Source organism: Engraulis encrasicolus, chromosome 14 (genome assembly GCF_034702125.1).
Source record: "Engraulis encrasicolus isolate BLACKSEA-1 chromosome 14, IST_EnEncr_1.0, whole genome shotgun sequence".
In the NCBI taxonomy this organism is placed as follows: domain Eukaryota; kingdom Metazoa; phylum Chordata; class Actinopteri; order Clupeiformes; family Engraulidae; genus Engraulis; species Engraulis encrasicolus.
In genome coordinates this window covers 22,841,119-22,853,374 of record NC_085870.1, presented here as the reverse complement: position 1 = coordinate 22,853,374, position 12,256 = coordinate 22,841,119, and the positions used below count along the sequence as shown (strand labels likewise).

The 12,256-nt window shown below is 41.9% G+C and overlaps 1 long non-coding RNA gene across 2 annotated transcripts; it reads left to right on the top strand.

Moving 5' to 3' along the window:
- Positions 1-8,898: 8,898 nt before the first annotated feature.
- LOC134463186 (uncharacterized) lies at positions 8,899-11,554 on the top strand. Of its 2 annotated transcripts, XR_010037668.1 has the most exons (5): positions 8,899-9,239; positions 10,038-10,166; positions 10,321-10,500; positions 10,998-11,084; positions 11,425-11,554. It is a non-coding gene; the product is annotated as an uncharacterized LOC134463186 (long non-coding RNA). The 2 variants fall into 2 exon arrangements; XR_010037667.1 differs by lacking the exons at positions 8,899-9,239; positions 10,038-10,166 and having other exon boundaries at positions 10,173-10,500.
- Positions 11,555-12,256: the final 702 nt, after the last annotated feature.

Below are 12,256 nucleotides of genomic sequence, written 5' to 3'. Positions count from 1 at the left end.
ATCAAGGGTGTAATTGGAAGCATTATATAGCAAGGATTGGACGTAAACTTCTCAATTATGTCATTTTTTCATACACCAATTAGTTTTAATTGTAAAAACCCTACAATAACTGCAGAATATAACGATGAGTAATACGTTTGGAAGCGAAACTAAGCTATTCCTTTGTGATAAATAAGTTAATGTTTGAGAAACTTAGCTCCAAGAAGTGCAGTGCATGATGGGTACGCCCTTAGTCAGAAATGCAATGCATGGCCAATGCAGAAATCATAATATTTCTGTCGTTACCTACATGGCAAATTGTTTGGATAGCAACTAAATTTCACGAGTGAGGGGAGGAGCTAAGGACGTAGGCTCAGAGCTGGGTGGGTTGCCTGTTGGCCTAGATTGCGTACCCATCATGCACTGCACTTCTTGAAGCTAATGTTCTCAAACATTAACTTAATTATCACAAAAGAATAGTTTAGTTTTGCTTCAAAACTATTATTCTAATGTTCTGCATTTATTTTGGGGTTTTTTACAATTAAAACTCAGTGGTACATGAAAAAAATTACATCTCACCAACCCACCGCTATTGACAAGTGTACGTTCAATCCGTGCTATGTAAAGAACCTTCCTTACAGTGTTATGAACAAAGGAAAACTGGATGACTCAGCTGGGTAAATGTTGATTATTTGATATATCCTTACACTTTGTAGATCGGGCGGGCTAGGTAGTGCGGGCCTGGGTGGTGTGGGGGCCCTAGGTAACGAGGTGGACTTTGGTAGTGCGGAGGCCCTGATCCATCTGGGCTGACCAATGCATCACTTCAGAATAGGGACCCTTATTCCGCATCTGTTTTCACACTGTTCAGGGTTTGTTCACACAGTGTGTTGGGAGCTTATAAACATTGTATTCTGCCACTTACTACTTACTAATAAATATAAATAGGTTTACTGGTCCTTACTAAGGTTATATTTGTAATAAATCCCTAATTGGGCATGAACAAGACATTTGTGAATACATGCTTAACAACTGTCTTATTTTGCTTAGTACATGCCTTAAAAGTGACTTACACAGGCATTAATATTGTATGTATTAGTGCTAATAGATGTATCTCTAAAATAAAGTGTTACCAGACCTACTACTACTACTACTACTACTACTACTACTACTACTACTACTACTACTACTGGTAGCACTTTACAATAACCTTCCGCTATAAACAGTTAATAAACAGTTAGCAAACAGTGAACTATTAGTTAACTAAAGGTTTACTATACATTTATAGGTGTATACTTAACACTTACAAAGTTTTAAAATATATTTATTAGTCCTTCTGTAACACTTAATAGAACATAATTATAAGTTACTTAATATATTATTAAAAATACTTTTATGATTAATTAACTAACATATCAACAGTAACTTAAGCATAACAAGTGACTTATAAACTGTTAACTAATTATTACTTAATATATTATAATTATTAGTTGTAGTTTACAATTTATAGTTCAATATTAACTAAGTACTTATTATTTAATCATTAATACATTGTAATTAAATGTTTTTAAGTGTTAATATTAACTAAACTATTGTTAATTACTTATAAATCATTTAATAATAATTATGTATAGTATTTATTAATGTATTACTAATGTTTAAAATTCAGTATGGGGAACCTTATGGTGAAGTTGGTTGAGCTTTATTAATGTATAACTAATGTTTAAAATTCTGCATTGAGAACCTTATTGTGAAGTTGGTTGAGCTTTACTAATGTTTTACTAATGTTTAAAATCCAGTATGGGGAACCTTATGGTGAAGTTGGTTGAGTTTTATTAATGTATAACTAATGTTTAAAATTCTGCATTGAGAACCTTATTGTGAAGTTGGTTGAGCTTTACTAATGTTTTACTAATGTTTAAAATTCAGTATGGGGAACCTTATGGTGAAGTTGGTTGAGCTTAATTAATATATAACTAATGTTTAAAATTCAGTATGGGGAACCTTATGGTGAAGTTGGTTGAGCTTAATTAATATATAACTAATGTTTAAAATTCAGTATGGGGAACCTTATGGTGAAGTTGGTTGAGCTTAATTAATATAACTAATATTTAACATTCAGAATGGGGAACCTTATGGTGAAGTTGGTTGAGATTAGTTAATGTGTAACATTAAAGTGATACTGTCCCATTTTTGGACATTACATTACATTACATTACATTGCATTTGGCAGACGCTTTATAACCAAAGCGACTTTCAGAAGAGGACATAATCAAGCCAACATCACAAGCAAATACAAAGTGCACAGGAGATATACAGAACAACAAGTGCAATTACAAAGAGGGGTTATTTTTTTTTTTATATATATAATAAAGAGGAAATAACGAGAACACACACACACAAACACACACTCACAAACTAAACTAAACTAAACATAATGTCAGGATTCTGCCCTGGGGCAAGGCCAGTTCAATCATTAGTCTAGTAGATTCTCTCGAAAGAGGAATGTCTTTAGTTGTTTCTTGAAGGCTGCAAGAGAGGTGCTTAGTCTTGCTGCCTCTGGGAGACTGTTCCACCACTTGGGAACCACAACGGAGAACAATCTTGACTGGGAGTACCTAGAGCGACTGGATGGCAGAGCCAGACGGCTTGTGCTGGATGAGCGCAGATCTCTTCCAGTAACATAAGGCGTTAGTAGGTCCTTCAGATAAGCTGGGGCCGTTCCTGTGATGGTTTTGTAGGCAAGGGTCAATGCCTTGTGCTTGATCCGGGCGGCGATCGGTAACCAGTGCAACTCAATAAATAGAGGAGTAACATGGGTCCTTTTGGGTTGATTGAATATCAACCGTGCCGCCGCATTCTGGATCATCTGCAGAGGCTTTAGCGCACAAGCAGGTAGACCTGTCAGGAGTGAGTTGCAGTAGTCAACGCGGGACAGGACCGTGGCCTGGACCAGTCGTTGTGTAGAATATTGTGTCAGCACAGGTCTGATATTCCGTACGTTGGACATCTGGATTCGACAGATCCGGGTGACCGAGTTGATGTAGTTGGAGCATGACAGCTCATCATCAATCATGACGCCAAGGTTTTTGGCGACTTTGCTTGGGGTCACGATGGTGGAGCCTATCTTGAGGTTGATGTTGTGACTGAGCGGCTCTTTAGCTGGGATCACCAGGAGCTCTGTCTTGGCCAGGTTCAGCTGTAGGTGGTGGTCCTTCATCCATGTTGACAAGTCGGTGAGGCAGGCAGAGATGCGTTCCGAAACCGTGGTGTCCTCTGGACGGAACGACAGGTACATCTGGGTGTCATCAGCATAGCAGTGGTAGGAGAACCCATGTGTTTGAATGACACGTCCCAGGGAGGACGTGTATATTGCAAACAGAAGGGGTCCCAGCACTGATCCTTGGGGTACGCCTGTGGAGAGGGTGTGAGTCGTAGACAGCTTCCCTTGCCATGACACACTGAAGGTGCGTCCAGAGAGGTAGGAGTTGAACCATGAGTGGACAACGCCTGTGATTCCCATGGCTGTGAGTATCCTCAGGAGGATCTTGTGGTTGACTGTGTCAAAGGCTGCAGACAGGTCTAGTAGTATGAGGACCGAGGATAGTCCTTCCGTTCTTGCAGTCCTTAGAGCTTCAGTCACTGAGAGTAACACAGTTTCAGTTGAATGTCCGCTTCTGAAACCAGATTGTTTTGGGTCAAGTAATCCGTTCTGGTTTAGGAAGTTGGTGACTTGCTTTGCAACTGCCCTTTCTAGCGTCTTGGATAGGAAGGGAAGCAGTGAGACAGGTCTGTAGTTTTCGACATGAGCAGGGTTCAGTGTAGGCTTCTTCAGTAGTGGTGTCACCCTTGCTTGTTTGAAGGCGGAGGGGACAGTGCCGGAGGAGAGTGAGGAGTTCATGATGGATGTGATTGCTGGGACCACTGTTTGGGCATTGTGTTGAAGAAGGTTTTTGAGCACTGGGTCTGGTAGGCAGGTAGTGGGACGGCTTCTTGTGATGAGTCTGGAAACGTCTTCTTCAGAGAGCAGAGTGAATTCATGAAGTGTTGCAGGAGTCGCCGTGTTTTCCAGGGGGGTGTCTTCTGGGCGGGAGGGTGGTTCACAGAATTGCTTGCTAATATTTGCCGTCTTTTCCGTGAAGAAGGTGGCAAAGTTGTCCGGGTTAAGGTCTATGGGTGCAGGAGGGGGGGGGAGGGTTGAGCAGTGACTTGAATGTAGAAAACAACTTACGTGGGTCTGTAGTGTTGCTGATCTTGTCGTTGTAGTAGGTCGTCTTGGCAGCTGTTACAGAGGCGGAGAAGGAGGTTAGTAGAGATCTAAGTTTTTCGAGGTCAGATGGGTTGCGGGTTTTGCGCCATTTCCTTTCTGCCGCTCTGAGGGTGGTACGTAGAGCTCGGATGGTCTCTGTCAGCCATGGTCGCGGTTGTGAAGGTCTTGCAGGTTTAGTGACTAGTGGGCAGAGGTTGTCGAGGCAGGAGGTCAGTGTGGAGCTGAGCGAATCTGTAGCAGTGTCAACATCGAGTGAGGAGAGCACAGTTGCTGAGGGCAAGGCATCTGCCACCACTGATGCAAAGCTAGTGCGTGACAGGTTGCGTAGATTCCGCCTATATGTGACCAAGGGAGGGGGGGTGGGTGTAGGGTCGGGTAGGCAGGTGGTGAAATGGAGGAAAAAGTGGTCTGAAACATGAATTGGTGTTACCTTGATGTTGTCCGCTTGGCAGTCCTTAGTCATGATCAGGTCGAGCTGGTTACCACTCTTGTGTGTCGGGGGGCAGCTGGCTAGTTGAATGTCAAATGAGTTCATCAGGGCCTTGAAGTCTGTGGCGTACGGCTTCTCTAGATGTATGTTGAAGTCGCCGAGGACAAGTAGGGGGCCGCCTAGGTCCGTGATGGAGGAGATCAGCGTATCCAATTCGTCAATAAAGTCGCCCAGTGTTCCTGGGGGACGGTAGATCACAAGTACAGACACCTTGATTGGGGCTGTGACTTTGATTGCATGGTATTCCAGGCAGCTGTAGTTGTTGGCAGGCAGCAGGGGGGCATAGCTCCAATGCTTGTTGATAAGGATCCCTGTTCCGCCTCCTCTTTTCTTCAGCCGACTGGTGTGTGAAAATGAGTAGTTAGCTGAGAGTGCTGCTGGAGTGGCTGTGTTTTCAGGTTTCAACCAGGTTTCTGTTAGTGCCAACAGGTCAACAGAGAGACTACTAGCATAAGCAGAGATAAAGTCTGCTTTGTTGACAGCTGACTGGCAGTTCCAGAGACCAACAGTGAAGGAGGTGATTGAAGTTGTGTTCGGTTGTAGTGGCTGAAGGTTGGCCAGGTTTCTGCGTTGGTTGGAGGGTTTGAAAGGCCTGCGCCTTCTGCAGATTACTGGGATTCTCTGGAAACACATTGTCGATGTAGGTCAGCAGTGAGATAACAAGTCCGACAGGCGGACAACAGATGCGTCCGTCTATGCCCGTTCTGAACCTTTTTTGCCCAAACGCCCCCAATAAGCCTACCATGTACTGTATAAGCCTGGATTTGAAAAAGTACCATAGGATTTCAACAGTGTTGGGCAATTTACTGAAAAACTGTAATGCATTGCTGATTACATGTTACTGTCTTTTCAAAATAATCCCTTACACTACATTTAGCAATGTGGGGACCTAAGGCGAATTTAGCTTAGGGGGGCCATCGGTCCATCCCATATCACATTTTTTTTAACATAAAATCTCTATTTTTGTTAGGCTATTTTTTTTTTTTAAATCACTTTTTTTTTTTTTTAAATTACAAACATAAAAAACAGGCAAACATTACAACCCTTTCTGGACAGATTTCAATGAATAGGCTATTTGCAATTTTGCATAGGCCTACATTAAATAAACTAAAATGTGAAATTCTCTTTTCACTTTAATATGAGAGCAGTGATGTCCCCCCCTCACTGAAGTGTTATTTCATGTGTGAGCATGATGCTGTCACCTATTTGAAGTGACGTTGATGTTGGATTTCATGGAATACTTTTAAATGCCGCTTTGGGAAGAAAACAGAGTAGGCGACAGGTGAACTGTATTTCTGTCAAAACAGTGGTTTGCAGGCGTTTGCGTTTTCACGTGGATATTGTCTTCGTGGACCGTAACAGACAAACCGTAAGTTCCATAAACTAATCAATGAGACATTGGCTACGTGTACATGATGTTTTTAAGTCCGATTTAATAAATGCGATTTAAATAGTTCGGATTAAGAGTTATTTTGCGATGTGTATACATGGCACTTTCACTTAAATGCGATTAAACGTCTGGGGAAAATAAAGCATTGCGATTGGACTGAGGACGCACGTGCTGAGCGAGCCAAATAAGGCACGGGGGCGTGGTTCAATGCCACCGAGATGCAGGTCATCTTCCCCACGAAAATCGTTGCCTCAGGCGGACTGAAATCACAACATTTCTCCCTGGATCATTTACAATGCTACATTAGCTACCCTGTTAGCATAGAAAAACGAGTGGTCAAATGGTAATGTGGAGTAACTTTGTTGTGCTTCATTACTTCGTGGGGCACTTTTACATCAATATATGGAAGCCACAACATTTATAGTCGCTTAGGGACTTTAAATTAAGCAAAACTTTCATGTGAAAATCAGCAGGAAGTGCCGCCATGTTTTTCTCACTGGCAAAGAGCACGGTTGGTTTGCACGCATGAGCTCCAGGCCAAAACTGAGCGACTGCCACCTTGTGGACACAAGAGGGAATCACAGGAGGGAATCACAATTCAGAAACGCATCACGGGAGGGAAACACATCACGGGAGGGCGGACGGACGGACGGAGGGACGGAGGGACGGAGGGACGGACACCAAAGCCTCTTATAGAGATGCGTGGGACGCATCTAAAAATGTGCCTTACGTGTCGTTGCTTCGGTGGAGTTGCACAGGTAGAGTTGCTTGTCTTGTCACTCGTCGGTCTTAGCACGAGGAGGGCTGCCGCTGCCCAGCTGCCGCTGGAAGCGCACTTACTTTCCTAATATGGGCGTATGTGCCACTCAATGAGCACTGCCCCCAGCAATTAGAAAAACAATACCTAGTTTCTGTGGGTGTTGCCCTGATAATTGCTCACCTGACGCCTTCCCAATACTACAGCTGACTTTACTAGAGCATGAACACAGATACACACAATTGACAATTTCTTTTACAGAACACAATTAGTAAAGATGTAGCAAAATACATAAGCTCATATTACACCTCCATAAGCTCATATTACACCTCCCCTTGAGTCAAGTTATTGAGTTTTACCTTTCCCTTATTTTTTGTTTTACCTGTACTTCTTGTCGTTCTCTGAGTACGGCAGTGCAATTTTTATCTCCAAGCTAGCAGTTAACATTGAGTTCTGAGACCAGCTAGCCGCCAGCTGGTCTCATAGGACTCAATGTTAACTGCTAGCATGGAGGTAAAATTTGCACTGCCATACTAGAAAGGTAAAACTCAAGAATTTAACTCAAGGGGATGTGTAATATGAGCCTATTTCCAGAAATTGGACAGTATCACTAGAAATGATCACAGTACAAATGATTTTCAATTGGTCTGAAGTAATACATTTTCACACTGTTAGAAACAGAGAAGAGAATTATCAATGATGTTAAACTGTTGTTACCCACTACTGAGTATGGTACACGTCAATGGTAGGCCAGGATCAATGGGCTACAGAATGTGACACTAGGCTTTGGGTAGAGTGAAAAAGATACCAATTAAAAGACAACATACAATATGTTTCTACAACATTTTCACCATTTATATTAGAGCATGTCAAATCAAAAACCCCAGCACGCTACAAAACAGAGAACTTGCCAGGGTCACAACACACATTTCCCAGATCAAATTCCCTTACAATACAAAAATAATTTCTAACATAAAAATGTAGCCTTAACACAAAACATTAAGTTTCTGTCCTTTTATGTCCTTATTAGATCCACAGAGGCGAGCGCAAGCCGAAAAGAGCAGTAATTCAAGAGAGTTGGCCGCTTCACTCCAAAAATGTCCTTTGGAGGATTAAAGTGACGTCCCGTGAATTGAAACAGTCCAAAACAAAAGGAAAGGATATCAAAAGCAAAATGAACGGGGAAAACCATAATGTTAGTGTCAAATGTCCATCTTGCATAAATAATAATAATAATTATTATTTATTTATCATTATAAATAATCATGTATCCATAGAAAATATTGTATGCAACCCTAATGAAGAATGACATTCTTATATACAAACATAGGATATAGGGTACAAATAATAAAATGGGCATAAACAAAATGAAATAAAAACATCACAAGAAAGAGATTGAAAAGTTTAAATATTTACAATTACCCCCCCCCCCCCAAAAAAAAAGGTTTGAACATTTAAAAAAAAAAAAAATTGAATTGTCCGACAAAAATTGGAAATAGTCCTTTAAATCCTCAAAAGAGACGATGTAGAGAGTTCCTTTAAGTTGTTCAAAAAGAAAAATAGCTCCTTTCAAGCAGTTCAGTTCAAGGCGTTGAAGTCAGTCATAGTCAGTGATGTGACACGAGCAGGCCACAATCCTACCAAATATGCCATGCGCAATGTAGAACAGGATCACATTCGAATGAGTGGGTGGCTCGCCATCAGTAGTCGACGAATCCTCAGCAGAATCCAGATCCAGCTCAAAAACTTCACCTATGTGAACATATGTCATCAGTTAAGTTTGGTTTATTTGATAGGGACAGACCAATGATACAGTAGGCCTAAGTAAGGGGAGAAGGTACGTTCTACTCTGTTGTGATGCAACGGCGGGGGGCGGGACATCGCCATGTTGGCGGCGGAAGTAGGGAGTAGAGTGCCTTTTTCCATGCTTCTCTATGTGCGACTTAAAGCAATGTACCTCCGAAGCAATTCATGCCATGCATACTCTATTTCTTTCAAACGATAGTTTCCCGTCCCTTTCAAACCACCCTGGTATTTTTTTTGGACTGACCCCTTGTTTTAGAGTGCTATTAAAATAGTTTAAATGACCAATGAGTGCTGTTATCTGCGTTGATTGACAGTTGACATTCTTTAGAATTATTTTTTTGATTGACAGGGCGTCGTCAAGGAGACGTTCGACTCAGTCAGTCCCGCGCCGGTGTCGTGCGCCAGGAAGTCCCTCCAGGGAAGTCCTTACTTTGAACAACTTCATCACTTTGATGGATTATTTCATTGATTCACTTTCCCCATACTTTGGTCTTGTTGTGCCTTTGGATATACTAATCCGTATTATCTCGGAAGCTCTGCAGTTTTGGTAAGTAAAATGTAAGAAAAGTACAAGTATGAGCTCTCAATATGTGGCTGTTAAAAATGACAAAATGACTGAGGTGTACGATATGCTAGCTGTTATTAGCTCAATATGTAAATAGAGCTCTAGCTGTGATTGGTGTTTGGTCTGTCGATTTGTTAAGCAACTTAATTCTAAGTTGAATGTCATTCGTATTATGACCAAAGCGTGTATGTTTTTGGCGTGCATCCGGTGTGTAGACACCCTCCCTCCGTAATCTGTAAATAACTCATCGTACTCAACACAACGTCATCCTGGTGCAAATATATTGCTTTCTGTAGCTAGCATGCATGGTCGTGTGTGTGATTTCACCAGCTTCTAGCGGTTGACTCGGAGGAGAGCTAAACGTAGTCCGAGAACAATATAAACAATTTGTTTACCGCATTTCGAGCACACAGACAACCCAGAATTTCCCCTGGCACCACTCAACTACAGGCCAGTTCAAACAAGAATTCACAACGAGACGTTGTCTGTTGTTTACATACTGTAGTTCTCTAGGCAATGCAAGGACCGTCTGTCCTTGCATTGCCCAGCAGCTAAGACATTCAATGCTATAGCACTTTAGGGCTTTTGAGTAAAAATTCGCCTCATTAGAACCAGTTCTATAAGGACTGATGGGACATCGGATGTCATACGATGCTCTGTCTAGTCAGTTTTGCTGTTTCACTAAAAACATTGCGATCAATGCCACGTCGTCTAAATGGAAGCGGCTGGATGTATTGCGTTGTGTCGTTTGATAAGGTGTGTATCCTGCTTGTTTTTCAGAGCACTTAAGGCGTCGGTGTGACTCTCTTCGCTCAGCATCCAAACCGTGCCACCTCCACCAACAGCCAGAAGATCATCTCGGCATCACAGCTGTCGATGGGGCATTGCGTTATCACTACCACAGCAACGGTTAGTAATGTGTCAAACATAGCCTATACCTCTACTAGTGGTATGACACTGTCAAATGTTGCATGTGAAGTGAAATGCCTTGCCATTAGCCTATATATTCCTGGGAACATTGTGTGTGCCTCATTTGACTTATCTGTAGCTTATTATGTTATAGAGGTGCCATTCCAGTGAGATTTCCACAAAGAAAAGTGTCAAGATAAAAACAGATGCACCATGGACCCTTTCCACCTCAACACCAGTCCAACAAAGGCCGGGTAAAACTTCCAGGTTAGAGGAGGAAGAGGATAGCATCACAACACCAGCTGACCCCTTGATATCTGGCATTTGGAGAAAGGTGAGTGTCTTGAGCTGATCAATATGTTTATAAACAGAATGTTTGGATGCATATAGCCCTACCAGTAACTTGCTTTGTGTGTCGTCTGATCAGTGTTCAGCAAGTTACTGAAAAGCTGCAATACATTACCGATTACACGTAACTGACATTTTAAAATAATCCCTCACATCATAATATTACTAAATGTATGTAGGCCATTACACTGATTTTGCATTACTTCAGTTACTTTAGCCCAAATAATGGCCAAAATATGGATTTGGTGATTTACAAAAGTAATGCATTACATTGTGGTTTCCAAACTTTTTTCCATGTGCACCCCTTTGTTCATTTCAATGTGGTTTGTGCAACCCCTAAGTGATGGTCCTCTTGAGGTAGGCCACGCACCCCCAGGGGTGCTCACACCCCAGTTTGGGAAACCTGGCCGTAATTAATTACTTTTGTAATGTGTTACCCCCAACACTGCGTTTGATTTGGTGCATATTGTGTTTGTCTTTCAGAGCACATCACAGTCGTCTGTGTGACACCCCCTCGCTGCACGCCAGCACCCAAACCAAGCCACCTCCACCACCGGTCAGATCATATCGGTATGCACAGCAGTCTGAGGGGACATTATGTACATATCAATATATCAAAAACATACCTAGACTAGTGGTGTGAGACATGTTATGTGCTTGGGAAGTGAGGTGCACTACTGCTGTTCTAAGCCTTAGCTCTCTGCATGGCTAAGGGATGGTACGGTCATTGGCACTCGATGTCACATACGCTGCCTACCCTTGGCCTACATATTCGTGAGAACTTTGTGTGTGCCTTATTTGGTTGCTGAAAATCAAGTCTGCACACTAAGCTCCCATTTCACTTATTTAGTGTGATGGTATGATTCTAACATTAATTATTTTGCTATTGGATTTGTGTTTATTGTTACAGCTGAAGATGTGTACAGTACGCTCCTGCCTGCATCCTACCACCACAAGTTCACCCCAGAGGATCTGCTGTCGACAACCATTGTGATATCGTTGCAATTATGAAACACACTTAATAAATGCTAATACATCACATCACACACATTTTGTTTCTGAATTGTTNTTCAATATTGGAAACACACTGTTGTTACAACATCTGTTTAGGTCAGGTGGGGAACCATGTCAAACCATGTTTACGCCCCCTCGGGCCATCTTATCCTCTCCCCAATATAATTTTAATGTTGTACAGCTTCACGTGAAATATGACATATTTTGTAAAGGCATCTTAGAAATTACATCAGCAATATAATTAAGTTATATTCTAGGTACCAAGAGAAGGTGGGGTCTGTTGTAAAGCTGGCCACCTTCAATATAGGCCAAAAAAGCTGGGGGAAATCCTGTTTTGTGTTCATAGTACGGCCCTTGGAGGACTTACATGGTTGTTGAAGGACTTTGAAGTGGCCCCTCAAATGAAAAAGGTACCCTACCCCTGGCTTAGACGAATGGCCAGACAAATGTTAAGAATTGAAGTAATGCATTTCTTAGAAGTGGGAAAGAACGTCCACATAATGATTTGCACGTTTAGAAAGCACACATGTAAGAAGACACTGAAGTCAAGATTTCACTTTAATCTGAATTTCAAGTACGGTACTCAAAATACCAGATGGTGTAATGGTCATACTGTATTACCTGTGCTTTACTAACTGAAAGGTTTTGGGTTGCCCACCGTTTACTTAAGTAATATGATTTAAGAATGAGAAGGGGTTCTTTTATTCTGAATTTTCTCGAAAACTGGG